The sequence below is a fragment of the Propithecus coquereli genome, unplaced genomic scaffold (assembly GCF_000956105.1).
Source record: "Propithecus coquereli isolate 6110/MARCELLA unplaced genomic scaffold, Pcoq_1.0 Scaffold122, whole genome shotgun sequence".
NCBI lineage: Eukaryota > Metazoa > Chordata > Mammalia > Primates > Indriidae > Propithecus > Propithecus coquereli.
In genome coordinates, this window is record NW_012136303.1 from 543,016 (window position 1) to 562,805 (window position 19,790).

At 49.2% G+C, this 19,790-nt stretch overlaps 1 protein-coding gene across 4 annotated transcripts in view; it reads right to left on the bottom strand.

Moving 5' to 3' along the window:
* The window catches only part of EPB41L1 (erythrocyte membrane protein band 4.1-like 1), a 127,020-nt gene extending 113,314 nt beyond the window's left edge, over nucleotides 1-13,706 (bottom strand). For 2 of the 4 annotated variants that reach the window (XM_012637698.1, XM_012637699.1), the window contains exon 1: nucleotides 12,295-12,392. The gene's annotated coding sequence lies outside the window, so the exon portion shown is untranslated. Of the gene's footprint in view, nucleotides 1-12,294; nucleotides 12,399-13,602 lie in introns of those variants that run through there. The other 2 variants (XM_012637696.1, XM_012637695.1) reach the window with 2 other exon arrangements.
* Between the last annotated feature and the right edge of the window lie 6,084 nt (nucleotides 13,707-19,790).

The following is a 19,790-nucleotide window of genomic DNA, read 5'->3' on the forward strand; positions in this document are numbered from 1 at the left end:
ACCACTGCACTCTAGCCTGGGCAACACAGTGAGACCCTGTCAAGACAAAAAAAAAGGTGGGGTTGGGTACACTAGAATAAAACAGGTCAGCTGGATGGGCAGACTGATGGGGGAGAAGTCAAAGAAGACGAAAGATGGCTTGCACCAGCTGGGCACCTTCTTTACCCATTATCTTTTTGAGACAGAGTCTCACTCTGTCGCCCGGGCTAGATTGCTGTGGCATCAGCCTAGCTCACAGCAACCTCGAACTCCTGGGCTCAAGCGGTCCTGTTGACTCAGCGTCCTGAGTAGCTGGGACTGCAAGTGTGCACCACCACGCCCAGCTAATGTTTTTCTACTTTTAGTCGCCCAGCTAATTTTTTCTATTTTTAGTAGAGACTCCTGAGCTTGAATTCCTGAGCTCAAGTGATCCTCCTTCCTTGGCCCCTCAGAGTGCTAGGATTATAGGCGTGAGCCACTGCACCTGGCCTTCTTTACCCCTTTGACCCCAGGACCTCACAAAAACTGTGATAGTAGTCAACCAGGGCATGCCAGGGACATGGCTTTGAAGTCCCCCAGCCCTGGATGCCAGTTCTGACTCCACTCTTCCTGGCTATGACCTTGGGAGCTCAATTTCTTCCCCTGTAGTGGAGGTGATACTGCCACAGTCCAGGGCTATACAGGGCCAGACCCACAGATGCTGGGGTGCCTGTGCTTTTCTCATACAGTCATGTCTCTTGCTGCCTGGCAACAGCCTCCTCTTCTCAGGCCACCCCCTGATTTCCCCCACATCCCAATATTCCCCTGGTTCCCACCTATGTGGCCCTTTCTCCTTTTCCGGAAGGAAAGCCTGGAATGACGGTAGCTCCAGCCCACTCACATCCCACTCACCTGGGATCACGCACATATCTTGGCAACAGACTGCTCCCAATTTGACGTTTTCTTGTCATTTACATTCTTCTTGAGTTGCCTGGCCCCCTCCTCACCTTCTTCCCCCAAACCCTAACACAGGCATAGGCCCACAGCCCAACAAGAGCTCGCGGGGCCAGTTCACTCATTGTTCTTGGATGGGATCTCCCCCTTCCTGGGCTTCTGCTTCCCATCTGTATAATGTGGAGTGAGAGGGGGTTGGATTAAGAGATCAGTTCTGCTAGCTGGCTCTGATATTTAGCGATTCCAACATTTCTGGGATCATTTTGTGCTTTTAACTTCAGAAAGATCAGAGTTCAAATCCCAACCTTGGCCAGGTAAATAGGCAGTTCTGTGGAGGCCCAGAACTGCAGCCCAGTCACCATTGTCAGCTCAAGCCTGGGCAGAGAGAGACAACCCCTCCCCCAACTGGCCCCCACTCCCTCCACCACGAAACTCTCACTTTTCAGCCCCTCCTTTCCAGCCTTTTTTCTCTTGCTCTCAGTAGAGGCTTCATGAGCCATCGCTCCCCCAAATTCTTCTTGGCAAAACAAAGCTTGAAGCTCCCCCTCCATCCAGGGTGCTGACCCTGTCTGTGTGGAGATTCTGGGGCTGCCTCTGCTTCCACTCTGCTCTTCCTGCATCCTTCCTGCGACTCTCCGACATGCGCCCCACTTCCCCATTCTCCACAGGGAATACCTGTCTCCCAGACTTTCATTGTCCCTCCTGCTTCATGCCCTTCCAGCTCAAATATCACCTCCTGCACGGCATCCACACTGATCGCTCACCCCTTGACTCACTCAGCCATGGCTCTGCCAGGCGCTGACTCCTCGCACTCGAGGCTTACTGCCCCTACTTGATCCTAAGACCCTGGAGACCAAGGAGCTCCTGTAATGATTTTTTTGTCTCTTATCCTGACCCCCCCAGCACAATGCTCAAAACAAAGTAGGTGTTTGCTGAAACAGTGATGGTAATAATAATTAACTAAAATATAATGAATTATAATCGTTTACTGGTTATTCATTCTTTATAACGCTCATTTCAGCATTTTACACATAGCATTTCAGTTAATTCTCCCAAGCCCCCAAAAGACTTATCATCCCTACCCCTTTGTTTTAAACTGAGGCTCAGAGAGGGAAAGGGACCTGCCCAAGGTCACACAGCCAGGAAATGACAGAGTCAAGACTAGAATTTAAGGTCTTACCGACTGCTCTACTTGGGTTCCCTCCAATCCACAAATAAAGGAGGGGATATGTGAGAAGTCGTGGCCTGCCAGTGACATGGGCCGCATGGGCTCTAAAGAAGACAGCTCAGCCCAGGGCTGGGGGCAGATTCTGCCAATAAAAGTTAATAAGCCTCAAATAAGCACCTGCTCTATGCACAGCCCTGTATTAGGTGGTTGGGAGCAAAGAATGAGATATGAGACATCCCAGTGCTCTGAGCCCTCACAACCTAGTAAGAGAGACAAGCCACCTCCCCGAATAAAGCTAAGACCAAGCAGAACTTGTCCCCCACAGAGGAACAGATAAGGCACTAAGGGAATGCAGAGGAGTTAAAGACAAATCCCATTGTGGGGGTGGGGGGAGGGCTCACAAGGCTTTGTGGGACAGAGGCTGGCATCTGAGCTGAGCCTTGAAAAGGCAGACAGGATTTCAACAGTGATTGGGGAAAGGAGGGGGTGGCATTCCTGGCAGGGAGGAACATAGGGAGCTAGGGCAAAGACATAGGTAAGCACTGGGCGTGTCCCAGGAGCCTCAGGAAACATGTTCTCCCAGCTCTCCCCTTGGCACTGGCCCAGGTATCCAGCCCTGAAGATAAGCCACCTTGAACGTCCTCAGACTCACGGGCACCTGGCTCATTTATGGTGAGTGGGCATGGAAAGGGAGAAAGGGCCAGAGCACCTGGGCATGTGGTTTAACAAGAGGGACCTGAGGGGCAGAATCCAGGCTCCGTCTAGAATCTCTGAAGATGGGAGATGATAAAGAGGGTGGTCCCAACAGAGGTGGGTGAATCTAAGAAGGTAGCAAGGAAAAAGGCAAAGAACGTGGCCTGGACAGCAAGAGACTTGACTTCCAGAACCACAGATCAGAGCTGCATGGACCCTTGGGATTATCCTGCCCAACCCCCATTCTACAGCTGGGAAAACTGAGGTCCAGACAGAGGCCAAGACACAGTCCCTCAGCTCCTTCATGCAAAGCCAGCAATGTGCTGAGAGGTGTGAGAGACCAGCCCTCTCCACCTGACTCTCCTATTAGCTCTCTGGTGACCTTTCTCTAGAGGTTAGGTTCCAACTCCATAAAACAGCCCTGAAGATGGTGGTTCTAAACTTTTATGGGTTGTGATTCAAAGATTCAGATGGTGACTAGGGATCCTCCCCTGGGGACAATGCACACTCTCAAAATTGTGCATGCCATTCATGAACATCTGAGACCAGCGTTCTCCAAGGGCAATCTGAGAACCATCTGCATCCCAATCACCTTCACAGCAAAGCTGTTAAAACAGGCTGATTACAGGGCCCCCCCCCCCCCGCCACCACAAGGATCTGACCCTCCCATGGAGCAGCTGAATTTGAATCTCTGGGGTGAGTCCTGGAAGAGGGTATATTTTAGCATGCTCCTCTTTGTTGTTCTTAGGGGAGCAAAGTTTGAGAAATCTGGCCTTAGAGAACCCTATGATGTAGGGGAATGGGGTGGGGTGCTGAGCTGCTCCCCTTTCAGCTGTTTCACGTATTGAATTTCTGCTTCCTTGCCATCCATGAAGAGATGGCTCTGCGGCTAGAAGTTTTTTTTTTTTTTTTGAGACAGAGTCTCACTCTTTTGCCCGGGCTAGAGTGAGTGCCGTGGCGTCATCCTAGCTCACAGCAACCTCAAACTCCTGGGCTCAAGCAGTCCTCCTGCCTCAGCCTCCCGAGTAGCTGGGACTACAGGCATGCGCCACCATGCCCGGCTAATTTTTTGTATATATTTTTAGTTGTCCGATTAATTTCTTTCTATTTTTAGTAGAGATGGGGTCTCGCTCTTGCTCAGGCTGGTTTCGAACTCTTGAACACAAACAATCTGCCCGCCTCGGCCTCCCAGAGTGCTAGGATTACAGGCGTGAGCCACCACGCCCGGCCAACGGCTAGAAGTTTTAAAGCCACTGGTCCTTTATCAAGGTCCCTTCTGGTTGAGCCACCTGCTCTGGCAGGCACGTGGCTGGGCCAGGCTAGACTGACCAACATAACGGTCATGGTGGGGGTGGGTGGAAGCTCAGCAAGCCAACTGCAGCTGCCAGACTCTTAAGTGACACTCTGAGATCAGCAGCCCTGCCTGGGAGGGAGTCTGGGCTCCTGGGCTGAACTTGGGGTGAGAGGAGGTTTCCTATCCTTCCCTCTCTCCAGGCTGCTTCACTCCGGCCCTCGGGCCAGCTCTGACTTCCTGCTTTTCCTCTTCTAGCAGACGTATACTTCTGAACCTGGGTCTCCTGGTTCCAGCCTCTGCCTCCCTCCCCACTTCCTCCAGAGTTCCAGCCATCACTGAGCCTGACAGAATATCCAAGCCCCCAAGCACCCTTCTGAGGAGACAAAACTAATACTCTTTGCAGATGATAAGCTCCTTTAACTGGAAGATTCTATTTGATGAAAAACTAAGGTGGCCAGTGACAAAACAATAACTCAGAAAAAAAAGCAAAGTACCTTCAGACCTGCCCTGTCACCTCCCCCTGATGCAGCATCTTTCCCACAGGTGGGCAGCTGCCTAGAACCAGATGGGCTCAGAGCCTTGGCCAGCCCGAGGGTGACAATGTAGGAAGGCCTGCCCTCCAGAGGATGGCAACACGCAGGCCTGGGAGGCAGAAGTCCTCAATTGGAGACCCTGCTCTCAAGAGTCAAGAATTTGTTCTCTGAATGTGAGCAAATGTATGCCCCTCCGTGGACCCCTAAATGTTCTTGCAGGCCCCATCGGGGGCAATATAGGAAAGACTCAAGAGTACCCATGGGCTTTGGACAGATCTAGATTTAAATTCTAGTTGTGCCACTTGCTGGCTGAGGACTGGGCAAGTTATTTAGTAGGTCTTGGGCAAGTTACTTAGCCTCCTTTAATAAAATGGGAATAGTAATCTCTGCCTTGCTGGGTAGTTATAAGGATTAAGAGACATAAGGCATGTAAGGCGCTTAGCACAGGGCCTGGCACACGTAAGCCAATAAACGTAAGCAGTTGTTTATAAGTTACCAGAGTGAACCTCTTAGGAGGAAGACCCTAGGCTTTCTAATTCTTAGGTGGCCTCAAGCAACCCCAAAACCACCCACCTGAAGTGGGTCTGGAGACTTTACCTTCAGACCTCTATCCTGAAGAAGGTGGGGAGAGGGAAAAAGGGAAAGCAGAGAGAAGGGATTGAGAGAGAACTGAGAAGAGGAGGGAGGAAAGGAAAGGGGAAGTATCAAGGGGCCAGAGAGGGGCCTGGCTCCCCCAGTTTGGGGGAAAGGAAGATGACTTGCCAGAGAGTGCCAGGACAGGATAAGCCCTCTCTCCTTTCCAAAGCCTCCCCTAGAGCCACCAAGGCAAGGCTAGAGGGACACGGCCTGCTGACAAGTACCAATAGGGACATTGAAGCCTTGGGTTACCTCCGGGCTCTGGCTTCCCATGCCGCGGGCCCCTCCCACTAGAGCAGGCAGGAGATGGCCACAGCCAGGCTGATAACAAAACAACCTGCCCATTCAGCCTGCAGAGGCAGTGCCTGCTCACTCAGGACCCAGGGACTCCTTTCTGAGATTCTGATCTTGACTTAGCAGGACTCACCCCTGCTGGGTCCCTGCCTCTGGAACCTGTGCAGAGCCCTCCCTAGGCCCCTACCTGCACCAAGCTCCTATTTCTGGGGCTAAAGTTGCAACTAGGGAAAAAGCAGTGTTCAGACTGTAAACAGGAACCATGAATAAGGTGTTCTAACTGCTGCTGACCAGCTGTGTGACCTTGGGGGTGTCACTTCTTCTCCCTGAGCATCAGTTTCTCTCCTCAGGCTACTGAGGGCAATGACAAAAACCATCTCTAATGTCCTCCCAACTGTGACAGTGGCTACACTTCATGGGATGCCTCTGAGCACAAACAGGCAGAGGACCTGCCTCAGGAGAGGAGCAGGCTGGGCTGGGCTCTACTGAGAATGCAGTGGATGTGGCAATGGCCAAGGGTTATTACGATGGTGACGATTATAATTAAAAATCACAGCAACAACCCCTTAAGCAATTTACAGAGAGCTTTCTCATTATCTCCAGGGATTGCAATCTGGTGAGGTAGGCAGGGCTGGATGATGATTATTCACATTTGACAGATGAGGAAAGTGAAGCAAGATTAAGTGACTTGTCCCAGCTACTAAGCGCAGAGAAGAGGGAACCAAAGAGGAATTAATAATTATTGAGTGCCTACTGTGTGCTACCTCACTAGGCATGTTCACATCTGTTATTTTGATCAGCCTCACCACCACAACCCTATTGTAGGTGCTACTGTCCTCATTTCCTAGAAGAGGAAACCGAGGTTAAGAAAAAGTAACTGATCTATGCGAAGGTTCCCAGCTGCTCTGTTGCAAAGCCTGAATTTGGATCTAGGCTTGTGGGACTATAAGGCCTGCACTCTTTCCCATCTTCCCGCACGTACTGGGTTGAATAGTATTCCCTCGCCTCCCAAATTCATGTCTACCCAGAACTTCAGAATGTGACCTTATCTGGAAATAGGGTCTTTGCAGATGCAACTACTTAAGTTAAAATGAGGTCATACTGGACTAGGGTAGGTCCTAAATCTGACTGATGTCTTTATAAGAGGAGATGACACAGAGAAATCCATGTGACGACAGAGGCAGATGCAGCCTCAAGCCAAGAAATGCCAAGGATTGCTGGCCATCACCAGGAGAGAGGCAGGGAACGGACTATCTCCTCAGAGTCTCCAGAAGGAACCAAGCTTGCTGATACCTTGATTTCAGACTTCTAGCTTCCACAACTTTGAGAATAAATATCTATGGTTTTAAGCTACCTGGTTTGTGACGTACTTCATTATAGCAGTCCTAGGAAGTTAATATACTGTGAATCCTTTGAGTAGCAGACCTATGACACTCAAATTCTGGGTTTCAGATTCCCCCTCGCATTAGACATCAGTCAGATTTAGGACCTACCCTTGTCCAGTATGACCTCACATTAGGCAGCTGGGGAAGTTAAAGAGGACCTGGAGACCCTTGAGAAGTCACTCTCACCTCGCTTCCACCTTCAGGGGCCAGGCTGGCCTGAAGTCCATCAACTGTACTTCCCGATGTTCTAGGCCTCTATCCACCCCACTGGGACCCCCCACCAAACTTGTTTAGCAGCCTTTGTGCCTGGGTCTCCTGGTCAACAGTTTTCCCCTTCCACCCTAGCCATCCTCTACCACCACCTAGAGAGCTGTGTTTTTGAAATGCAAATCTGATCCTTCTAGGTTGGCTTAATCCTCTTCCCAGCTCCCTACCACCTGCAGGACTTAGTCAGGCTCTTTGGCCTGTCCCAGATCAGGGACCCAACCTTCCTCTCAGCCTTATCTCCAGCCACTCACCCCACCTGTCCCCACTGCTTACCATCTTCTGCTCCAACCACATGGAACTATTTGGGTTCCCCTAACAAGCCATTCTGGCTTTGCATGTGACTGTTCCAACTACCTGGAATATCAAATCCAGCCCAAATACCATCTCTCTCTTCCATGAAGCCTTTTCCTCCATAAATAGCCACACTCTGGCACCTTGCACATTATCCTTGTGGTATTGCATCTTTACATGCCTGCCTCCACCCTCAGCCCGTGAACACTGTTGTATTTATTTCTTCTTCTGTAGGCCTGGGGCCCAACACAAAGACATTTAAGAATGTTGAACTGAATTATGGGGTAGCCATAATAGTAATAATAGCTAACATTCACCAAATGTTTATTATGTGCTCACATTATGCTAAGCATTCCATGTATGTTACCTCATTTAATTCTCAATACAATCCTATGAAACAGATGCTAGCACTGGTCCTGTTTTGCAGGTGAGAAAATGAAGAGATGAAATCACTTGTGCAAGTCCAACTAATTAGTACATGGCAAAGCCTGAATGACCCCAGAGGCAGAGCTAGTAACCACTACTAAGTATACTACACCATCCATCCCAATACCTTCATTTTTCAGAAGAGGAAACGTGAAAAAAAAAGGGAAAGTGATTAGCCAACAGTTACATAACAAGGAGTAGACCCAGATCTTTAGAGTCCTCATTCAATGTTCTTCCTCTTCTCAATCCTGCAGGATCCTAATTTAGGAGGACACAGAACCTAAGCTAGGCTGTGTCTCCTGAAGAGCTTTCTCCTGCCTCCCCTAGAGCAGAGCCCAGCATGGGCCTGGACACACAGCGAGTGCTCAAATCTATGGCCAGGAGATGGGAGATGCAGTAGTAAAAAAGGCAGATAAATCTACTTGAGAAAAGTCTGAGGCCTGCTTGGATAATACATCGTCAAGGCTTGAGTGGAAATTCTGGGTATTATTTAGTGCCATCTCTCATTTTAAAAATTCATTTGATAAACTTATTGAACATAAATCATAAGTCACGCACCATGTGCGACTCTAAGCAGATTAGTAAGCAAGTTCCTGCCCACATGGCATTTACAGTCTAGTGAGGGGAGACAATCAAACAAATAACACATCCGTGTATAATTACCAACTTGCATAAGCCCTATGAGACACAGAGAGCTCTAAGAATGTATAACGCGGAAAACTGATTTAGCCCAAGGAGTTGGCAAAGGCCCCCCTGAGAAAGTGACTATTGAGCTGAAATCTCAAGAAGAGTAGGAGTCAATGAGGATAAGAAGCAGGGGCCAGGCACACTGGCTCACACCTATAATCCCAGCACTTTAGAAGGCCAAGATGGGAGGATCGCTTGAGCCCAGGAGTTCCAGACTAGCCTGGGTAACATAGTGAGACCCCTGTCTCTACAAAAATAATTTTAAAATTAGCCGGGTGTGGTGGCATGCACCTGTAGTCCCAGCCACTTGGGAGACTGAGGAGAAACGATCACTTGAACACAGGAGTTTGAGGCTGCAGTGAGCTGTGATTGTGCCACTGCACTCCAGCCTAGACAACAGAGTGAGACTTTATCTCTAAAAAAAAAAAAAAAAAAAAATAAGAAAGCAGGAGAAGAGTGTGCTAGACAGAGGAAAGAGGAAACAGCATGATGTGCAAATCCCAGAGGCAAAAGAACTCATGGTGCCTAGATGAACTAAAAGGTCAAAGTGGCTGGTTTCCAAAGAGGTGGGAAGAGACTGTATCCTGCAGGGCCTTATAGATCAAGGTAAGGATTGGAGAAACTAAACAGAGCAGGGAAACCCCTGGATCAGAACCTGACCCAGAGTAGACACTGTCAAAGAGTCACTGCATTAGTCAGCGAGGGAGTGATTTGTCCAAGATCACAAGGAATACCTGGGATTGAAACCAGAACTCCTCTCTACCACGTGGGGCTTCTGGGCTATTTCAGGTACACGTATGTGAGGGACAGGGGAGGCTTTACAGGTTTCAACTTATAGGAGGTTCCTAGCTCTTTGTCTACACCTCTTTTGAGCTCTAGAGTGCATCAGAATCATCTGTGTTTGTTAAAACATAGCTGGCTGGGCCCCACTCCCAGAGTTATCAATTCCTAGGCCTGACATGAGGCCCAAGAATTTACATTTCTAACAAACTCCCAAGTGACCCTGCTGCCAGTGGTGAGGTGACCACAGTTTAAGAACCACCGCTCCAGACTACAGTATATGGTGGTGAGGGGGGAGCAGTGAGTGGGGACCATAGCCAGGATCCTTGGGGGCTAGAAGGGTAGATTCCTAAATCTGAGACAAACTATAGCACTCTGAGCAAGGGAAAGGGCCTCAAAGTCCCAAAATCCAGCCCACCAGCTGTCCAGCCAAGGAAACCTAGGCTTAGGGAGTTTAGACTTTTTTACATAAAGAGGCTTAATAAAAATGTGTTGGCTGAACAGATAAACACATAAAGGGTTTGACTAAAGTCAAAAGGAGATCCCTGGACCAGACTCCAGGGTTCCTAAACTCCATGCCAGAGCCATTCCCGTATTCTAGAACTCAGGGAAGGGGACAGCAAGCTCAGCTCTCCCCAGCCTCTGCTGCCTTTGGCAGGGAATCATTTTAAGAATTGCAGAAATCTGCTGTTGGCCCCCAATCCTATCACCTATCCATCTTCCTTCCTTTTACACTCCCAGCTCCCTTCCTTTTCACTCCAAATCCTATGCAGGGTATCCTGGCAAGCCAAACTACAAAGGGGGAGGTGAAGTTACAGGGAAGAAGTGGAACTGAAAGAAAAATTCTTGTGCTTGGATATCCTTCTCCCAGAACAATTTCTTCGTCCTATCAGATTCTCAGTTTCTATTCTTTTTTTTTTTTTTGAGACAGAGTCTCACTCTGTTGCCCAGGCTAGAGTGAGTGCTGTGGTATCAGCCTAACTCACAGCAACCTCACACTCCTGGGCTCAAGCGATCCTTCTGTCTCAGCCTCCCCAGTAGCTGGGACTACAGGCATGCGCCACCACGCCCGGCTAATTTTTTCTATATATTTTTAGTTGTCCAGATAATTTCTTTCTATTTTTAGTAGAGACAGGGTCTCACTCTTGCTCAGGCTGGCCTCGAACTTCTGAGCTCAAACGATCCGCCCGCCTCAGCCTCCCAGAGTGCTAGGATTACAGGCGTGAGCCACCACGCCCGACCTCAGTTTCTATTCTTGTATCCCAGTAAAACCCTAGTTCATTTCAGTACCAGTATCTGGAACCCCACAAAGCTGGGGACTAAATCCCCAAACTTCCTTTTCACCCAATTTTTCTAAAATAGAGTGGCCCTGGACAGAATTTTTCTGTCCTGCTCCAGTTGGCAGCAAAATGCCACTTCCCTGTAAACCCCCACACACAGACTCACTAATATACAAACAACTATACATACATAAAACCAAATATACCAGAACTTACAAAAACACATACACATATACATCAAGAGAAACATTATTCACTGTGCACTGGTAAAACACACCTATGCATCCAAATGCACAAGAAGTGCACAAGGAGAACACACACATGCACATAGGCCACAAATCTAGAAAGGCTACAGATCTAGAAAGGCCAATACTTCAGGCAAGGGGTAGATACACACCCAGAGACATCTCTCTCAAAGTAGAGAGGTCTCCTAAGGGGAGATTCCTTGGAGTGAGGAGCTGGCCCTTTAAGAGAGTGGTTCTCCCTCTCTAGTCCTTTCAGGGCACCTGAGCAGCTGCTCTACCTACCCTGACACCCCAAGCCCTACTTGGGTGAAGGTGGGAACAGTCGCTGGCCTGGCCAGGTTAGGTCTGGCCTCAGGCGAGGGTCCCGGGGCCACGACAGGAAATGGATCCCTGAACCGGCTGGGTTGCCAGCCTGGGGACAGCTGTCCCTCCTGCCACCACCACCTCTCGTGTGCGCGCGCGCGCGCGCATACACACACACACACACACACACACACACACACACACACACACACACACACACACACACACACACACACACACACGGGCTTCAGGCAGGACACGCCCTCCGCTCCAGCTCAGCTCTCAACGAGGGCTTCTTAGCTGTCAGCCCAGCTCCCTCGGGCCCCGGGGTGTGGCCGCCCACCTGCCAGCAGGGAGTCCCCGCCCGATGGGGACGCCCCAGCCGTAGCCACCCACCGCCCCGGCCAGGTGCCCGGCTCCAAGTGACTGCAGCGCCTGGACCCCCGCCCCCACCCCTATCTCCCGGCAGTGCGGAGACAAAGCCTCACACACGCACACCGGGGCTACGCGGGTACACACCCGCCCTCACACGCGCAAACACAAGGAGTCACACTGGTGCACACACAGGGACACACACAAACACACCCCGCCGAAGGCTCCAGCCACAAGCGAAGCCACTGGCACACGCCCTCATCCAGATGTACACACACTCTGCTACACATTCGGACACACCCTCTCACGAATTCACACAGACACACGCAGACACATATCCTCACCCAGATGGGCACACACCAGACGCGCGGAGACACACCGGACACGCACCCTCACGCACACGCACACACAGATGCACACCCGGAGCACACACGCACGCGCGCACACATCGAGCATCCACTCGCACAGATTCACGGGCATACGCGCGCTCACACCCAACACACACCCGGAGACGTGAACACCAACACACATACCCGCGCCAGTACTGAAACGCACGAATCGAAGCACGGGGCTCCAGGCACCCGCGCCCGTCCCCCGAAGCCTGCCCGCCGTCCTGTCAGTGCTCGAGGATCGGCGATCGAGCCCTCGGCGATCACGCCATACGCACATGCGGGATCGGACGCCGTGGGGTCCCCGGGGCCCAGAGGAGGACGGCTGGCGCGGCTAACCTGGCGGCGGCGAAGCAGCTTCCGGGCACTGTCTGTCTCTTGGTCCTTGCGTCCGGCGGCCGCCCGGGCGGGCTCCGAGGCGCACTCGAGCTGCGCAGAAATGCCCCGCTCGCTCGCGCGCTCCCTCCGTCTCTCCCTCCCACGGCGCTCAGCCCCCTCCTCGCCCGCCCCCTACACCCCTTCTCCCCCCTCCGCCCCGCCCTGGCCGGCTCCCCCGGTGGAGGAGGCAGCGATCCCCGCCGCCAAAGCAGCAGCGGGGGACGAACAAGCGAACAGCAGCGGCGAGTCGCCAACAGCCGGGGGAGCGCCGGAGCCTCCGGAGCTGGGCCCGCGCGTCGGGAGGAGCCGAGCCGGCCCCCGGGGAGGGGAGCAGAGGAGGGGGCTGAGCCCGGCGAGCCCTCCTGGCGCTGGGGGCCGGTCGCCGGCTTTCACACCTGGCCTGGCGCCTACCTGAGCCTCCGCGGAGCTCAGAGGCCGGGAGCGAGCGGTCGGGTGAGAAAGAGGAGACCCCACCCGGGGCCCCCTCGCCTTCGCGGTCCCAGCCCGGTGGGCTCGAGTCTCGCCTCCACCTCCTCCCAGGTCCCTGCCAGCGCGGACCTCGGTTTTCCCTGGCTTAGACTTCTCGGCCCTCGGCCCGGTGCCCCGGGCTAACCCTGCAGCTCAGCGGCCAGCTTGCCGACCACGACTACCTCCAGCCCGGACCTGGCCGACGCCCACCCGCCTCCATGCCGTCCTCCCATTGTTCCGGCGGCCGGAGATCGCGGAGGATCGCTCCGCGCATTCCAGCCCCCTCTAAGGTGGCAACACTTCTAGACTCATTGGGGTCTCTACAAGGGCTGAGTCCTGGGCTCTGGGACCCCGACGCCCACCCCCCAATCCCCACAAGCCCAGGCACACCCAAAGTAAAGGGCTTTTCTAGATTAGGGTAATAACCACCACGGCCCCCTTATAGATGCTCTTTTAGGTCCTCCTTTGAGAATGGACTGAGGCTAGAGGAAGGAAGGGACTAACCTAAGTTCAGTGAGCCCAAGAGAGCATCTGGGAGAAGATGGGACACTGATTAAGTGTTTCCATTCCATAGATGAAGAAAAGGAAGGAATTCCTGCCCTAGGGCTTCCGGGGCTGGGGCAGGCCCTCCAGAAGTGCCCAGAATAATGAGCCTGGGTCTCCTTTGTTAGATGCTAAAACACAGAAACCAGCAGAAGAAGCAAGTGTCACTCACTTGGGAGGGTTTTACTAGAAGTCAGGACATATGCAAAGGCCTAAGTGCAGGAGCTTTCACCTACTGTGTCTCACTTGGCCCTGAGCTTGTCTTATAGGCAGCTGTGATTATCCCCATTTTGCAGATCAGAAGTCTATCCTAGGTCTCTCCTACAGGCAGCACAGAGCCAAGGTGAAGCCCAACAATTATGGTTCTTTACTGTGGTCCCAACCTCTAGTGTGGGAGACTAAGAGCAGATATAAAGTAAGCAGCTGAGAACATAAGAAATCAGGGAGGGGAGGTCTGGTTTGGCCCTCCAAGGATTTCCACAAACTAAGGGAGAGCAAAACTACAGAAGCTGAGGCCCCAAAGCAGGATTGAGCATGGCTTGTCCAGGAGGGAAAATTATAATTAATAATAAGAACCAATGATAACTAACTTGTTTGGAACACTTACTGTATTCCAGGCACTATTCTAAGAGGTTTACTTGCATCAAGTCATTTAATATGCACAATAACACTATTGGATAGAGGTTATTCTTATCCCCATTTTATACATTTTTAAACTGAAACACAGACATTACATAGCTTGTAAAGTGTCAGAACCAGGATCCAATCGGGGAAGCTAATTCCCAAGCTTGCACTTTCAGTGATCACAGGCCAGACAGAAGCAGCCCTGAATGTGAGACAAAGGCATTTGAACTACTACTAGAGCACTCATTACAGCAGGACTCTGTTTATTGGTATCTTCTGTCTCCCTGTAGGAACCTGGTGTCCAGCACAGCACCTGGGATGCAGGCCTAGTTTGTTAAACGTTTGCACAACTGGGACATGGGACTGGAGTGTGGGGCACCACATCCAGGGCTCAGTTGCAACCCTCTCTGCTCTGCTGGACATTTTTATCAGTGGTTTCAGATGAAACAGAGGGAAAGTTTGAAATGCTGATCAGATCTACCATTGTCATGAAGTTGGGAGAGACAGTGAATACTCCAGAAACCAGAATCAGTTTCTTAAAGATCTCTACAGCCTTGGGGGCTGAGCTGAACCTCTCAAGATGTGGTGCTACACAGAATAAGTGTAATCTCCCGCCCTTAGGCCCAAACCAGAGCGCTTCCATAGAACTTTCTGAAATGATGGAAATGTCCTGGATCTGTGCTGATACGGCAGCCACTAGCCATCCGTGGCTATTGAGCACTTGAAACATGGCTAGTACAACTGAGGAACTGCAAATTTAATGTTATTTATTTTTAAATACTTTAAATTTGAATAGCCATATGGGGCTAGTGGCTACCATATTGGACAGTACAGTTCCGAATGATCATGTGCCGCAAATACAGTGTAGAAAGAGTCTAGATTAAGTACAGTTTCAGTGAAAATGATTTAAAGGTTTTAGTTGACCTCAAGCTCAACAGTGCAATGTAGCTGCAAAAAAGCAAAAAGAAAAGAAAGCAAGGGAGGGAAGGAAGAAGAAAGAGAGGGAAGGAGAGAGAAAGGAAGGAAAGAAGGAATGAGCAGAAAGAGGAAGGAGAAAGGAAAGGAAAGAAGGTAGCAAAAGTGGCTGTGATTAAAGTATCCATAGAAACCAGAGGTCAGGCCAGCCCTGTGCTGCCCTAGATGGATCACAGCTGGACCACGGAGCTCAGCTCTGGGCCCCACATTCTGAGGGGGACTCCGAAACATGTCTAGAGTCAGAGACCATAATGTTAAGGACCTGGACACTATGCTGTATGATGAATGACTTAAGTAGCCTGGAGAAGAGAACACACAGGGGGCTGTGGGGGCTATCTCCAAACATCTCATACAGAAAGGAGATTTGATTTGTTTCCTATTATTTAGGTCTAATTAAAAAAAACAAAAAAATTCTGGATAAGTGAACCCCTAGGCCACACACTCTGAAGGAAGGATCCATGTCAAATTTATCTTTCTGTTTCCCTCAGCACCTAGTCCACCCAGGACCTGGCTCATATTAAACATTGACTATTTGCTAACTGAATGGTTATGAAAGAATTCCACACAGCTCCTGTGGGTAGACATCCAGGAAGATAATAAAGAACTCTCTAACAGTCAAAGTTACCCATGAGTAGAATGTACCATCTTAGGAGTGATGTACTCCTTGTCAATAAATGTATTCAAAGAAAGACTGGGTCTTCACTGGGAGGCTGAACCAGGAACCAGGTGACCCCTCAAGTTGAAAAATGGGCAAGTTCTATTAGGAAGGGAAAGACAAGATCAAGGCTGTGCTTCCAGACAATTATGTGGCTTGTATGTATAGAACAAATTGATGGGGAGTGACCAGAAGCAGGGAGGACTGGCTAGGAACCATTGCAGTAGTGTAGGAGATAAGAAAATAGACACAGAGGTAGTGGGATTGGAAAGCCAAGGACAGGCTTGAAAGGAGCCCTGGTGTGAGGCTGGGGAGTCAGGAGCTGTAGGTTCTAGTCCTGCCTCTGCCATTAACTTATTGTGTGGTCTCAGATAAATCCCATCCCTTGAGTAAATCCTTTCCCTTCTGATTTCAGTGTCACCATCAGTGAAACACAGAATGATCTCCAAGTTCCCTCCTAACTCTAGATTCTGTGAATGGGAGAGAGATAATGAAGGATAACTGGGATAATGTATTAGAAAGCCTTAATAAGTCTCACAGTAACAATGTTATTATTATTTCACAGGCAGCCTTGCCAGGACTTGGTGACTGGACTGGTAGAAGGGGACAAGAAAGAGTCAAGTGGACTGTGTTTATAGGGGTGGGATAAAGGACAAGGACCTCTGATCTTATAGGAGGGTCAGCTAACTACTCTATCCCTCCCCCAAGATCTGTGAAGACAAACAATGTTCTGTGCCCTGTCAACTCGTGAATTGCTTCCTCATTCCTTTAAGCCACACCTTGTACTTAGCTGAAAGAAGCAACCAGTTCTTCTAGGAAAAGTTAGACTCTGTTCCCCTCCATGATATGTTCACAAATGAGTCCTGGTCTGAGCCTTTCCTTAAGTATCATCATCTCATATGGAAATAGTCAAAATTATTGAGCACTTAGTAAATGCTAAGCACTTTACTTACATCATTTTCTCACCCTGGGAGGCAGCTCTAATTGTTATCCCCACTTTATAGATGAGCACACCATGGCTCATGCAGATCTGCAATTTTCTCACAGTCACACAGCTTATAAAAAGGATTCCAGTACAAGTCTGTGTGATTTCAAGGCTGCATTCCTAAAGATTTCCAGCACTTTAGTATGTATTTTTGCAATAGCCTAGGAAGGAGGGCAAGATGTTGTCCCCAGTTTACAGCGGGGGAAACTGAAGGTCAGAGAGGGTAAACTCAATAACTTGGGCCAGTTAGTAAAGTCTTCCACAGTGCACTTTAGTGCTCTTTCACTTCTGAGAGCTTTCCTCTGTCCTCCTAGGCCTGATGGGTAGGGACTTGCCCAGCCTACTTAAGGGAAGGACTTTTACTTGTCCTTTTCCTGGGGGAAGGGAAAGGTTTCTGAAAGGTGAATGTTAATTTCCACCTCCCCTCCCCACCACCACCAACACACACACCCCAGCCCAGAGCCTTGTGGTGACAGGCACTGAAGGCTTATGGAGTGAGTCATGTGGGGCTGACCTGCCAGAGTCACCCAAGCACAAGGTGCTAAGCTTAGTTTACAGGGGCGGAAAAGTAGGCCAAGTGTTCTCATCCTCAGGAGTATGGCCCAATTGCAGCTTGTGCCCCCTACTCATCTCATCCCAAAATACTACAAACATTTGGGGAACATTGTGCAAGGCCTTGGGGACAGAGGGGACATATGACAAATGAGAATGCATCTCCACCCTTCAGAGGGGATGAGAGAATAAGTACAAAGTAATGTATATTTATAAAGAGTAGCGGAGGCACATGGTGATTTAATTCTGAGGACAGAAACTCCTGAAGGAGCTGAGATTAGAGTGGAGTCTCAAGAGTGGGTTCAGTACACAAAAGAGATAGAGGAGCACTCCAGGCTGCAGGAATACACATGTCTGAAGCTTATTTATATTTGGACCCCACCTAGCAGGCAGTAGGGAGCCATGGAGTACACTATGGCTTTGGAGACAGTCTCTCTGAGTTTGAATCCTGGCTCTGCCCCTTCCCAGCTGTTTGACCTTGGGTAAACTCAACTCCTGTGGTTAAGATATTATTATTCTGCATTATTTGCTCGTCCCCTTTGCCAGTAAGAGATTATACATCCCAGAGAGTTGCCATGTGACTTGAGTACCCTCCAGAGGAAGGAGTACACTTCCTCAGCCCTCTGTCAAGCTTGACCACATGACTTACTTCGGCCAGTGCAATATGAGCTGGAGAGCTGACTGCCAGTTCTAAGCAGAAATTTGAAGAGCTGTTGCATGTTTAAGTCAAAAATCTTACTTTTTTTTTATCTCTGCCACTGGAAAAGTGTGTCCCGGGTAGGAGATGTGCCTTCAGCCTGGATCCTGGAATGAAAAGATACAGAGCAGAACAGCAGTCAACCCACAGATGCCCCACAGCTACTGATGTGTAATGTGATGAAGAAAATTGTATCAATATAAGCCACTGAGATTTTGGAGTTGTTTGTCATCTCATCATAACTTAGGAAATGCTGACTGGTACACACCCTACAGTGTGGGGGATTTCAGTAGTACCTACCTCACAGAACTGTTGTGAGGACTAAATAAGATTATGTCATGAAAAATGTATAATCATTTTATCAGAGATTTGCCTTATAAAATGACTACTCTGCCCACACATATATGGAAATTTGATAAACAACAGAAATGGCATTTGCAAAACAGTAGTGAAAGGTGGTACTGTACAGTGGGTTGAATAATCTCCCCCTCAAAAAAATTCATGTCCCCCCCAGAACCTTAAAATATGAGCTTATTTGGAAATAGGGTCTTTATAGATATTATCAATTCAGGATTTCAAGAATAACTCATCCCGGATTTAGGGTGGGCCCTAAATCCAATGACTGGCACCCTAATAAGAGGAGAAGACACATACACAGAGAAGACACTGTGAAGATGGAAGCAAAGATTAGAGTGATGCGTCTACAAGCCAAGGAAGGCCAAGGATTTATGGCAACCACCACAGGCTAAGAAACAGGCATGGGATGCTTTCCCCTTCAGAGTCTCCAGAAGGAACCAACCCTGCTGACACCTTGATTTCAGACTTCTGTACTCCTAAACTGTGAAAAAACAAATTTCTGTTCTTTTAAGCCACCCAGTTTGTGGTAATTTGTTATGACAGCCCTAGGAAAGTAATACTAATGAATTATTTAAAAAATAACACTGAACAATTGATTATTCATTTGGAAAAAAATAAAATCAGCTTCCTACCTTATAGCATACACAAAAATAATCTTCAGTTAGATTAAAGACCTACATTTCAAAAACAAAACATTAAAATCTTTAGAGGTAACTAACAAAAATCATCTTCAGCACCTCAGGGTAGGGAAATATTTCTTTTACAAGACACAAAAAAATCACATATCGTATTAGTTTGAGTTCTTCAGAGAAACAGAACCAATAGAAGAAAGAGAGAGAGAGAGAGAGAGTGATTATAAGACACTGACTCACATGGTTATGGAGGCTGAGAAGTCCCAAGATCTGCAGTCAGTGAGCTGGAGACCCAGGAAAGCTGATGGTTTAGTTCCAATCTGAGTCTGAAGGCCTGAGAACCAGGAGAGTCGATGGTGTACGTTCACTCCAAGTAAAAGTCCAAAGGCAAGAGAAGACCAGTGTCCCGCTTGAACACAGACAGAGAGAAAAAATTCTCCCTTTCTCCACCTTTTTGTTCTATTCAGGCCTTCACTGGATTATATGAAGTCCACCTACTTGGGAAGGGCAATCTGCTTTACTCAGTCTGCAGATTCAAATGTTAATCTCATCTAGAAACACCCTACAGATACACTGAGAATAATGTTTAACCAAATATCTGGGCACCCCATGGCCCAGTCAAGTTGACACATAAAATTAACCATCACACAAATCAAAAATAAAAAGAACTGACCGAGTGCAGTGGCTCACACCTGTAATCCTAGCACTCTGGGAGGCCGAAGCAGGAAGATTGCTTGAGCTCAGGAGTTTGAGACCAGCCTGAGCAAGAGCGAGACCCCATCTTTACTAAAAGTAGAAAAATTAGCCAGGCACTCTGGCATGCACCTATAATCCCAGCTACTCGGGAAGCTGAGGCAGGAGGATCACTTGAACCCAGGAGTTTGAGGTTGCCGTGAACTGTGATGATGCCACTGCATTCTACCTAGGGAGACAGAGTGAGACAGTCTCAAAAAAAAAAAACGGGAAATT